Below are 11705 nucleotides of genomic sequence, written 5' to 3' on the forward strand. Positions count from 1 at the left end.
AACTCCGTGATACCGAGAGGCATCACGCTTCCCAGTCTTGAAGACTAGCCTACACTGCTCTTTGAACGAGGCCTCGTCCAAATCCGTGTTCTGCTCTCGAATGAGAGACAGAACCTCTTCATCGGAGAGACTCCGCTCGATGTCATAAATTATGACCCGGGGCTTCCTCAACCGTTTGGGGTCCACCTTGACCTCAAGCTTCTGTACCGCAGGAGAGTCCTTGATGACTTGGACTGTCTCCTTATTGTCCGCAACAACTACTAACCCTCTGCTGGTCTCCTTAATATCACCAATCCTAAGCCGATTCCGATCACCACGAAGGGCCTCACGGAAATCGCGCTTCAAGTCTTGACTCGTGGTCTTCGAGCCCTCCGCCTTGTTTACGAAGATTACCTCCGGCTTCTTCTCTGCCTTGCTGGCCTCGCGTTTGGTTTTCAGGACCTCAGCGTAGTGCCTGGGCTGCACTGGGGCCTGAACAACCACCTTGGGAGCCTTGACCTCGTGGGACTTGGAGGCCAAGGCCTCGAAACCCTTACTAACCGCCTTGAAAGCTTCCCTCAACGCCAAGTCGAGGGAGAATCGTCTTCCTCGCCCCCGAACTGACTCCGCGGGGAAGCGCTAGAAAATCTACTAAGTAGTCCAGGTCCTCCTGGACTACTTTCAACAACAGGGCAGAACTGCCAGGTCTGCCTTTAGCATTTTTAAAAGCCTCTACTACAGGGGAGGACCGCACCTGAGTGGGTGCCCCTATATCCATTGTCTCGCTGACCTCGTCCTTGGAGGAGCTGGTTGAAGGAACTGGCGCAGGTTTCCTCTTCCGCCTGGACTTCTTAATCTCTTGGAACTCCGACATGGCCGAAGATTCCCTAAGTCCTGCTGAATTAACTAAAATCTCGCTGTCTACCTACTACTGAATAATTTGGGCAAGGCCACACAGTGACAACTACCCGCAGCGAGTACGGGCAGCCGGAGACCCTTGCATTCTCCTGTCACACTTCGTACCTCTTCGCCGCTGCTGGAACGATTGATTGGTGCACTAGACGTACAACAATGAATCGCAGATTACGGCCCTCGCTCTGACAAGAGCGCAGAAGGACTAAAAGGCAAAGCCTTTTTTCTGTTACGGGGACTAACGACCAGCAGTCGTTGCCACCCTTTCGCCGCGTTGAGGCGAGTACGCGTCGCACAAGTCCACGCCAATCACACCGTAGCAGAGCTACAGATGCTGAGTCTAATTTAAAATGCGCAGTTCGTGAATACAGTCTTAAGACCAGCTAACCTCGATACTGTCGGAAAATCCACACACGACCAACAGCCAAAAGAACACTGATAGTAAGGTATACCACGGGGATACTCTGAGACGCACTAGGGACCAGAGTATCGGGTAATCAGGATCAGTAAGGTAGGTGAAGAAAAGGACATGACCTTTAACTGCTTATTGATTTCAAATATAGTATAATAATAATACTACTTTTTTAAACAGCCATAATCCTTATAACAAGATAAATTTATTTTAGTGAATATCCCAAAACTTTTGTTCGTCAAGAAGTTTACATTTTTAACATTTCTTAGCTTCAGATTATTTCAGCATATAAATAAAATATATAAAGAATGATTAACAACATACCCTTAATGCAGAGGTCACTGCTGCCATACCTGGAAATATGAAGAGAAACAAATCATCATTCTGATGATGGCATCAGATTTATGGTTTCACAAAGTTTTGTGAGTGATTCATCATATAGTGAATGTGATTTCTTAGAGGATTCTCTGTATGGTCACGATTAATCTGAAATTATTGTATACCATGATGTAATTTGTTTATTAATTGGTAGTGTTTCAGTGTCCTAATTTTCCTCTTTATTAGAAAATACTCTACAGTCTTTTCATATTAAAGCCTGAAAACCCATCTAAAAGTCAGCCAACAATTTTATCAATTTTCACAATCAAGCCGGGATTCCAGTCAATATGGTACTTTTTATAATAAAGTAGGTACAAACCTCTAGCATGTAATTCACTCAATCGACTGTCGTATTTTTTATTACTTCAGAGCACCTTCCAACAAATTTAGAGGTGAGTAAATCTTAGTTCAATATTTTGAAATGGCAGTTTGGATCCAGTAAGAATCGTATCTTGCTGTAACCAATCCAGTATTCATCTTTAGATCATGTCCATAGATATCACGAATCAATTCATGAAAACTCATTGTGGGATTATGAGCGTAATTTTTTGTTGTGCAAAAAATTGCTAAAAATCCCATCATTTTTGCCTTTCACTTGCTAAATTAAATGAATAAAATCCATGGCAAACAAAGATGAACATGCACAAAAAAAAAAGCTGATACTGAAAATGTGAAGTAAAACTGGCACTGACATTGCAATGCAGTAATAAAAGCTAAGTAATAAAAATGGATGATACTATAACTCAATCTAACCTTCATTTTTGACTGAAAGCTAATAAATATGAACCTGAGATAAAAAAACAATGTATTTATAGACCAAATTAAAATTTGAGATGAAATTTTACATACAAACATAAAATATGTAAATGTTTAAGATAAAATAGAATGTACAAACATAGTCAAGATAAACATACACAAACATTGTACATAACAAAGATCATCTTGTTTCAAAAAATATGTAATATTTAATAAATTTGTTTTTTTTGGTGGTAATGCTATGTAACTGATGAAAAAAGGTAAATAATTTCAGTGTTAATAGAATACTAAAATGATGCACATCAATAACTGAAATTAACTATTATAATTTGAATACTTATTTTTTGTTATTAATTATTAAATAAACTAAGTTCATACAATGTTATTCAGACATTTATTCTAACAGCCAGTTTTGGTTAATGTCTTAAGTGAAATAATAACCAAAAAAAATTTTTTTAATCTTCAGTTAATTTGTTTAAAAAAAAACGTCGCAACTTTGTTACAACTTATGTTCTATTTCGTGTATGATTTGATTTCCAACAAGGATCAGACACTATTTTACAGTCATTTATTTATTTTGAAATAATAGTACTAAAATAAAAAGGCTGACAACACAGCTGTAGGACTTTCCTGCCACTTGGCTTACACATACAACTTAATTTAAAATATTTATCATTTTATTTAAATATAATATTTTTTGTTTATTTATTCAATGATTCTAATTAAAGCACATGTGCGTACTGTATTTCATTTGCACGGGTGTGTTTCATTTCAGTGGCCACTTTAAATACTTTTTAGACTATAAATATTATTCATTTATTTAATTCTACTGCTCACCTGTGATGTTACAACATAGCATTCCAACCCCATAGGGGAAGACCCACTTTGTGACGCTTCCGATCATCACCACCCTCCCGTTCATAGCCCTGATGGGCTTTAATGGGAGTTGTCTTTTGCCCTCTAACTTTTTACATCTCATAGTAATAAGCCAGGCCTTGTTGGGATGTCACCGATGTAAATACCTTGGTACACATTTACATTGGTGATTTTAAACTCAGCTTTTACCTTCACTGTAGGCCTCATCCGGACATCTTGAATGTCCTACATCGTTGCCCTCAAAACTAGCTAACCTAGTTCATGGAAGCACAAACCCTGCGCCTAGTTCTACGCTTTATAGAGCCAACTCAGTGTAAATATCTCATAATTTCGAGGCAAATTGAATAAATAACATACTACAAAAATGTTGTTGGCAACAACAAAATTTATTCCTCGTTCCCTTAGTGAACTCAGCTTTAGTTTATATCTCTGACTTGATTTCATGTATAGATTCTGGTCTGGTCTACCAGGGAGAGGCGGACAGACCTCCATTACAACATAGCATATGACTACAGCAGCTGTACGTCAGTGCTACATAAGTGATCTTTCTGTTGAGAGGGGGTACTAATGACACACTATATCCTCTTAGACACTAATTTATTTAGAGCATTTTTTGTGGTGGTGCGATTTTACAAAAAAAACTTTTTACAAATATTATTATTTTTTAATTGTTCAAATATGTGCCTAAGAAAAATAAGGCCTTAATTAGGCAAAATCTCGAGATACTTAGGGTGACCTTGCTCTACAGCCTCACCCCTTGACCTTTTTAGTTGAAACTTTAATGACATCAATGCCCCATATATAGAAGTAATCTGACAAGTTTGGTCAAAATATGTCAATTAGTTCTGGAAATATAAGGTGTAAAAATCAAACACACACACACATGCGCGCGCGCATACATGTGAACATTTCCATCCAGTTTTTGGGGTTTTTTAGGTTCCTTAAGTGTCAAAATGAAAAGATCCAGTGAAACCACATATGGACTGATTACATTACTTTCCCTTATAAAGCTTCCTCCACCTCTGCTACAACGCTAAGTTGCAAATCACAGTAAGTTTGAAGGGGAACTGATTGACATTGCAAAAGGAAGAAAGAACAAAGTAGTGGCGTGGGAAGTACTATACTATGTATGCATACAAACACTGATCTGAACTGCTACTTACCAAGTCAAATCATAATATTTTTAATTTTTTACTAAAAACATGTATGTAATTTTTATTATCATCTTATCATACATTTGTTATAGGAATTGCCTCGTGTTTCACTACATCAATATATCAGCATCATCAGGGAATGAAAATTATCCACATTATGTTCAATCAATCTTACATACAAAAAACACATCACACCACAACATTACATATTAAAATATATATTTATAAAAATCATGCAAGTAAATTGCCATGTTCACCATCTAAATTCAGGTGTGAACAGATTAAAATTCTATAAATCTATCTAAAAGATAGAATCTATCAGTTGCATGTTTTCTGCAGTGGCAGAAAAATCAGATTCAAAATTTATTTGCTCATTTATGTGTTTTGAACCAAGTGATTTTCTATTTTTTTATATTTGTAAACTTTCCCACACACTCATATCATGGCCTTAATTATAAGATGTTATTATCATCATAGTTTTATCAGTTACATTATACTAATATCCCATGTTCAAAATATTTTTGTTTTGTCTTCAGTCATTTGAATGGTTTGATGCAGCTCTCCAAGATTCCCTATCTAGTGCTAGTCGTTTCATTTCAGTATACCCTCTACATCCTACATCCCTAACAATTTGTTTTACATATTCCGAACGTGGCCTGCCTATACAATTTTTCCCTTCCACCTGTCCTTCCAATATTAAAGTGACTATTCCAGGATGCCTTAGTATGTGGCCTATACGTCTGTCTCTTCTTTTAACTATATTTTTCCAAATGCTTCTTTCTTCATCTATTTGCCGCAATACCTCTTCATTTGTCACTTTATCCACCTATCTGATCTTTAACATTCTCCTATAGCACCACATTTCAAAAGCTTCTAATCTTTTCTTCTCAGATACTCCGATTGTCCAAGTTTCACTTCCATATAAAGCGACACTCCAAACATACACTTTCAAAAATCTTTTCCTGACATTTAAATTAATTTTTGATGTAAACAAATTATATTTCTTACTGAAGGCTCGTTTAGCTTGTGCTAAATGTTCAAAATATGACGTGCATAATCTGATTTTTCTAGCTCATTCACTTTTACAGCAGCTATATGTTGTTTGTATTTATTTTTAAAATTTATTTTTGGCAATATATACACTATGGCATGATTCGCAAATCATTTTGTATAACCCAGAGCCGTTGTACTTATCTTTTTGATCTATATTTGTGTTAATTTTCATTTCTAAATTATTACTAGTTTTATATACTGTTTGGGTAGCAATTCTTTTTTTTAATAATAAATATGTGATTCTATAAGTTTCAGGCCCTATTTTATTAAAAGTATATATTTTTTGCCCCTTATATTAACATTCTGCAAACATATATTGCAGCCTATAGAACTATGCTTAGTTGAACATTGAAATTACCAATAAGCTGTGCAAATTTTGAATTCGAACTTACATACACAAAGCAAGTAGCAATGTTTAATGGTTATTATCCAGACAAGGTAGACAAACTATGAGCAAAAATAGAAATAAAAATGAATAATCAGTTACAAATAAATAAATAAATATATAAAATTAAGTATGACAAAAGAATATAAGTGAACATCATTCCAATTTCCTAAGTAATATTCTATTTACTGATGAATCTTGTTCTACAAAAAATGGCATTGTAAAATGTTGAAACACTCACACTTGGCAGAAGAAAATTCACATGAGACTGCTACAAGTCAATTCCAATGAACTTCTTTTTGGTGATAATCTCACAGGCTCTTTTTTTATCATCAAGGTTTAATGGAAAGCGATATCTGCATTTTTTGGAAACAAATGTGATGAAACTCTTGAAAGATATTACACTTACAGATAGAATTGAGATGTGGTTTTTCAATGATGGTGCACCTGCTCATTACTATCATGATGTGATGAGTCATATCACATTTAAGCAATGGATTGGTTGACACAGACCAGTAAAATTGCCACATCGATCTCCTGCCAGCGGACCATTTCCTTTGGGGTTGGATGAAGTTGTAGGTCTATTCAGCTTGTATTGGCACAAGAAGAATTGAGGCATTGTATAATAGAAGCTGGAACTACTATTAGGAATAATAATGGTTACTATTACACGTGCCCAGCTAGCAAAGATTTGCCATTGAACAGAATGGTAGCCACATTGAGCAACTGCTTTGAAGAAATGTTTGCAGCTTTATCAAGTAACCATTTTGATATTTAATAATTTTTAGAAAAACAAAAGTATGTGTTTTTATTTTTTAAATCTATTTTTGAACTTTTTGAATCTCAAAAGTTGAACCACTCAAATTTGTGTTTAATTACATTAATTTTCTCAGAATTAAATTATCTACAAAGTTGATAAGATATTTATATTTGTTTAGTGGTAAATTAATAAAGTTATTTTATTTCAAACTTAAAAAAGTTTATTTTCTGACAAAACGTTTTTGTTTTACTCCGTTTTTCTTAAAACCTAAGTGAGATAGAGGTCTGTGACCACTTTTATTCACTTTCTTAGATCAAAAACCATTAGGAAGCACCAAATTTTAAAAGTATCCGAAGAATTTTAGTAACGTTTAATTTCACAGAGGGAGCAGAAAGCAGGGCTTAATGATTCGCGAGACGAAACTCGCTAACGAACCGTTTTCTGAACTATGTTTATATTAACTTTTTTTTATTATTTTTGGGTATAAAATCATCTTCCGAGAGATTGCCGCCCAATTTAGCATCACTAATTATAAATATTTGTAAACAGTGATGCTAAATTACACACGCGCAAAAACACACACACACACATATATGTAGTAATATGTAGTAGTATTATACATCATATATATCTAAACAAAAGTATTATGATATATATATATATATACATACATATATATGTGTGTGTGTGTGTGTGTGTGTGTGTGTGCGCGTGCGTATTTTATTGTATGTGTGTGTGTTACACATTATTTTTTGTGGTGGCATTATTGATGGTTTTGTTGAGTTTATCAGCAAGGGCGTTGGCATCTTTTCGGTTGGCCGTTTCGTATTTTTGTTAGGAAAGCTTGCATTGTTTGTAATCTAATGAAAGTGTTGTGATTCTACTACAAGCTGTATTATGTGGGTAAGATAAAAAAGAAAAATTTATTGAACTGTCATGCCCAACCAGTAAAGATTGTTTGATCATTAAAATTATTTAAATATGAAAATTTGATAACGAATAAATTGTTATTTGTAATTTAACATTTATTTTATAATGCTCGTTTTAAGTTAATCTTTAATTCCGTGTTATGGTTGTAATTTACGGTGCCCTTTATTGTAATATATTACATGAATATGTTTCAGTTCATGCATGAACATTTGTTTTCAATTTATTGGTTAAATTCTTGGACTGCAAAGTACATTAGTGGACGCTTCCGTAAGCACCACCGAAGTTTGTTGAATGTTTACTTAGAGATTTTTAAAGATGCAGTACTAACATTACCATTACTTATTTAAATATAGTTTCCTTGTAATTTATTTTATGAACTAATTAAAATCATGATAATCTGTTGTAGGTCATTAGCATTAGATCCTGACGCAAGGATTTCCTCTTAACCCTTAAGACTACCAAGCTTTTTTTTGTTATGTTGATTAGTAAGGGGAGGTTCCTAGAGCCTGCAGCAGTCAGGCTTCATTGGTACCAATAAAATATAAACTAACCTAACTATGACACTTATTAAAATTAATAGAACTTACATATTACTAAAAAATGCCTGTTTAGTGCTTATACAATTACTAGAGTTTACTTTAAAAAAAGCTTTTACTTATGTATTTATTTTTAGACATTGTTTTGTAAGTTGAAACATGTTCATTCCGAATCACTTGAGGGAACACATTGGGTGCAGTGTATACAGTTTCTGAATGCTTCTTGCAGGAATGACAATATTGAAATTGTTTGCTCACATGATCCTTTGTTTTTTTTTTTATGATGCTTCCTTTGTACATATGTTATGACCTCTACTGCTAGGCAGTTATAAATAAAAAAAATATTGTTTATATAAAGTTAAAAATTAAGTTTTAAAGAAGTATTGCTCGTAAGTGAAGTAAAATAACTAAGTTTTTTAAGACAAGTTGACATTCATTTGCCAAACAAATTGTCACACTGATCACACTGACTGCCAGCTGGAGGGGGTTCTAAGAGTCCGCTTGTAACGTTTGTATCTGTCATGTATAAAAATATGCATTTTTTATATTTTATTTTTACCTTTACTGCAAAAGAGAACTGTTTTTGACACAGCGTAGAAGAAATGATTTTAGAAGTAGGGTTCCTGTAAAATCAATAAAATTATAAGGTGTGGGCAGTTGGAACCCCCCTTAGTAGCCTAAGAGTTAAGTATTATCCATTATTTTTTAGAATTTTGTAGCTGGGTTTTTTAAAAATTAATATCCTTACTAATTAATTTTAATTTAAGTTTGGTATATTAACCAACTGAAGTATATCAGCATATGAGATATCCATTCAGCAGTTGGTGAAGGGACAAACAGTTTTTGCAAGTTACTGCACCAATCTGTAATTGAATTACAGTTGAATGGTATTGTGATAAAACTAACATACAGAATAAAATTAACCATTGTGCATGTAATCTTTTGCTTATGTAATTTTATTTATGAAATTAACTAATTATCTGCCGAGCATAAACATATTACATTGTTTATTAAGAAATATTTTATTTTATTCATTATTAAGTACATAAAGCAAAAAATATTTTCATATTCACAAAAAATCAATTATCACGTGGGAATAAAATGGTTCATTTACACACCTTTGGCAAAAAGCCTGAAAACTGTAATTTTCTGAAGAATATAATAACACATAATGAACAATTTATATTACAATGTGTTAAACTTAAAGTAATACAGTTACAAACTATTTTTTTTTTTTTTTTTTTGTAAAAAATTATTTTCTTTGCTGAAAATGTAATTCTTGAAAACATTTTGGATGTAGGTGCACTTTACAATTTATTTACTAAAAGATTGTATAGTTTTCACATTGCTTACATTTTTGTCTAGCATTTTTCACATGGTTCTGAAATATAGTGCCCCATTTGATCATAACGAACATCTGGCAAATTTGTTTTTTGATGGGTGATCCTTTGTTCCATTGGTGGTGAAAGATAATGATTTACTTTTTGTTCATTTTCAGCAATGCTTTGTGGTATTTTGATTTCTTCACTTTATCAGTGATAGTACAATAGAAGACCTAAAATCAATTTGACTGATTTTATTATTATTTGCAAGTCTATATTTTCCATGAATTTTTTATAATAGAATTGGCAGCATTTATAAACAGTGGCCGCCACTATTTTTTCCACGCACTCTAATTTTATAATTTCCATTACCATTGTTATGGGAATCAAAGCCATCCATACTTTTTTTAATATATTATGCTATCATTAATGGCTGAGCAATAATGGTGTCTTTTTGGTGTGTTTTTGTGGCTATATCTTTTGATGTTAGATAATGGATATATGCCATTGTGGTTACTGGCAACTGTCGCCACTGCATTATCATTCCTTCTAGCAACTGCAAAATTTGTTTTTTCATAAATGTACCTCTATTTACTTTCAGCAATTCTTTAGAACTGTTGAATAGGTAAATAGGGAGCCTTTTTTCTTTGGCAGGCCAGTCACAAGCCAGTTTCTTTTAGGCTTACAGTTTTTTGGTTTCTACCTGAAAAATTTTGGAACATTAGTGTTTTTTTTTTTTTCAGTATGAAAATGAATCTCAAACCAATGCTACAAGGGTATGTAACTGATGTTTCATCACTTGTACTTGTTGAAGGAGTCTCCGTTAGCAAATTTTCATCAATATCTTTGTCAGGAAGTTCATCAACTTTAGATGGAATATAAGTTGTATCGATGGCAGTTGCTTGTGAAATATTATTTCGTCTTCTAAAATGCAGTGCAATTCTTCAAGTGTTGATGGTTTTTCAAAATTCTACATTTTATCAAATTCTTGCACTTCACTAAAACAAAATTAATGCTTTTAAATACATTGCACAAGTATCACAAAGTAAACACTGCTTTACTAACATATGAAATTGACTGAACAAATAGTTGTAGAGACTGAACATTTTATTGAATAATGATTTATATAAAAATATGTAATGAATAAAGAAAATACTGTATCAGTGCAATAAAATGACAGGCAAAAGAAAAATTTCAAGATTCAAACAAAAATAGTATAACGTAGGGTTGCAGAGTTATTATTTGTAATGTAATAATAACATGTTGCATGCCTAGTATACGATTCATTACTCTATAAGCCAAAGGTGTGTCATCGCACCATTATTTTTAACAACCTGTATTCATTAACAGATTTCAAAATAAATAATTTTATTTATTTCCTTAAATTTGATTTAATTTTAATTTCCTTAAATAAGCAAATAAAATAGAAATATTATTTTTAACAAGCATATGGCGATCTTTTTTGATATGGAAACATATGGAAGGGGTTACATGATCTTACAGAGTTAATGTACAAATAAACAACAATTAAAAATCAATTACAATATAATTTTTTTTTTGTGATTACAACACCTAAGAAATTAAAGGCAAACTGCACAAAGTGTGAAAAATTTTGAAGAAATTAAAAAGAAAAAATGTTTATGAAAAGGTTTGTTTATGCAACATTGGCTGTTAATTTGTTAAGGTTATTTGTTAAGTTTATAATCGCATAAAGTACTGGTCCCTGGTTTAATAGAGCAGACTCTGTTAAGAATTGTTTTTTAATTACCAATTTATATATACACTTTATTAAATGAACTGGCAACTGTTATACTAATATCTAGATTAGTTGTGTTTATTATAACTTAAATTTTTCTTTACTTAAAGGATTTTTGCTAAGTGAAAAAAAATGATTTGTATAATGACTTTCAGGATTTTTTTTATCTTGGAATCATTGGGTCATTGTACCCAGGGATTCATGTGATGTTAAAAGCATTTATAATTCCTAGATCATCATATATAACTTTGTTATAACCTTCTCGAGGTGATTCTGTTTGTACAAAATATGATGGATCTAGAGGACTAAACCTCGATAAAAAAAGTCGAATATTGATTTTTGTATTATTAAGATTAATTAGAAATTGGTGTTAAATGTTAAGTTTTTGTTTTGAAGTTTCTGTGAGAATTTTATGCTTGTCTGACAGTGGTGTGTAAAAATAAGTATGTTATCAAAATTTACATTTTCAGGAGATCTAAAGGAAGATTCTTAATTT

General features: G+C 32.7%; 1 long non-coding RNA gene across 1 annotated transcript; it reads left to right on the forward strand.

Annotated features, from left to right (window-relative positions):
- Positions 1-7435: 7435 nt before the first annotated feature.
- On the forward strand, positions 7436-10838 carry LOC142318182 (uncharacterized). Its single transcript, XR_012754845.1, has 2 exons — positions 7436-7568; positions 10197-10838. It is a non-coding gene; the product is annotated as an uncharacterized LOC142318182 (long non-coding RNA).
- The last annotated feature ends 867 nt before the right edge of the window (positions 10839-11705 follow it).

The sequence above is a fragment of the Lycorma delicatula genome, chromosome 1 (genome assembly GCF_047948215.1).
Source record: "Lycorma delicatula isolate Av1 chromosome 1, ASM4794821v1, whole genome shotgun sequence".
Classification (NCBI taxonomy): Eukaryota; Metazoa; Arthropoda; class Insecta; order Hemiptera; family Fulgoridae; genus Lycorma; species Lycorma delicatula.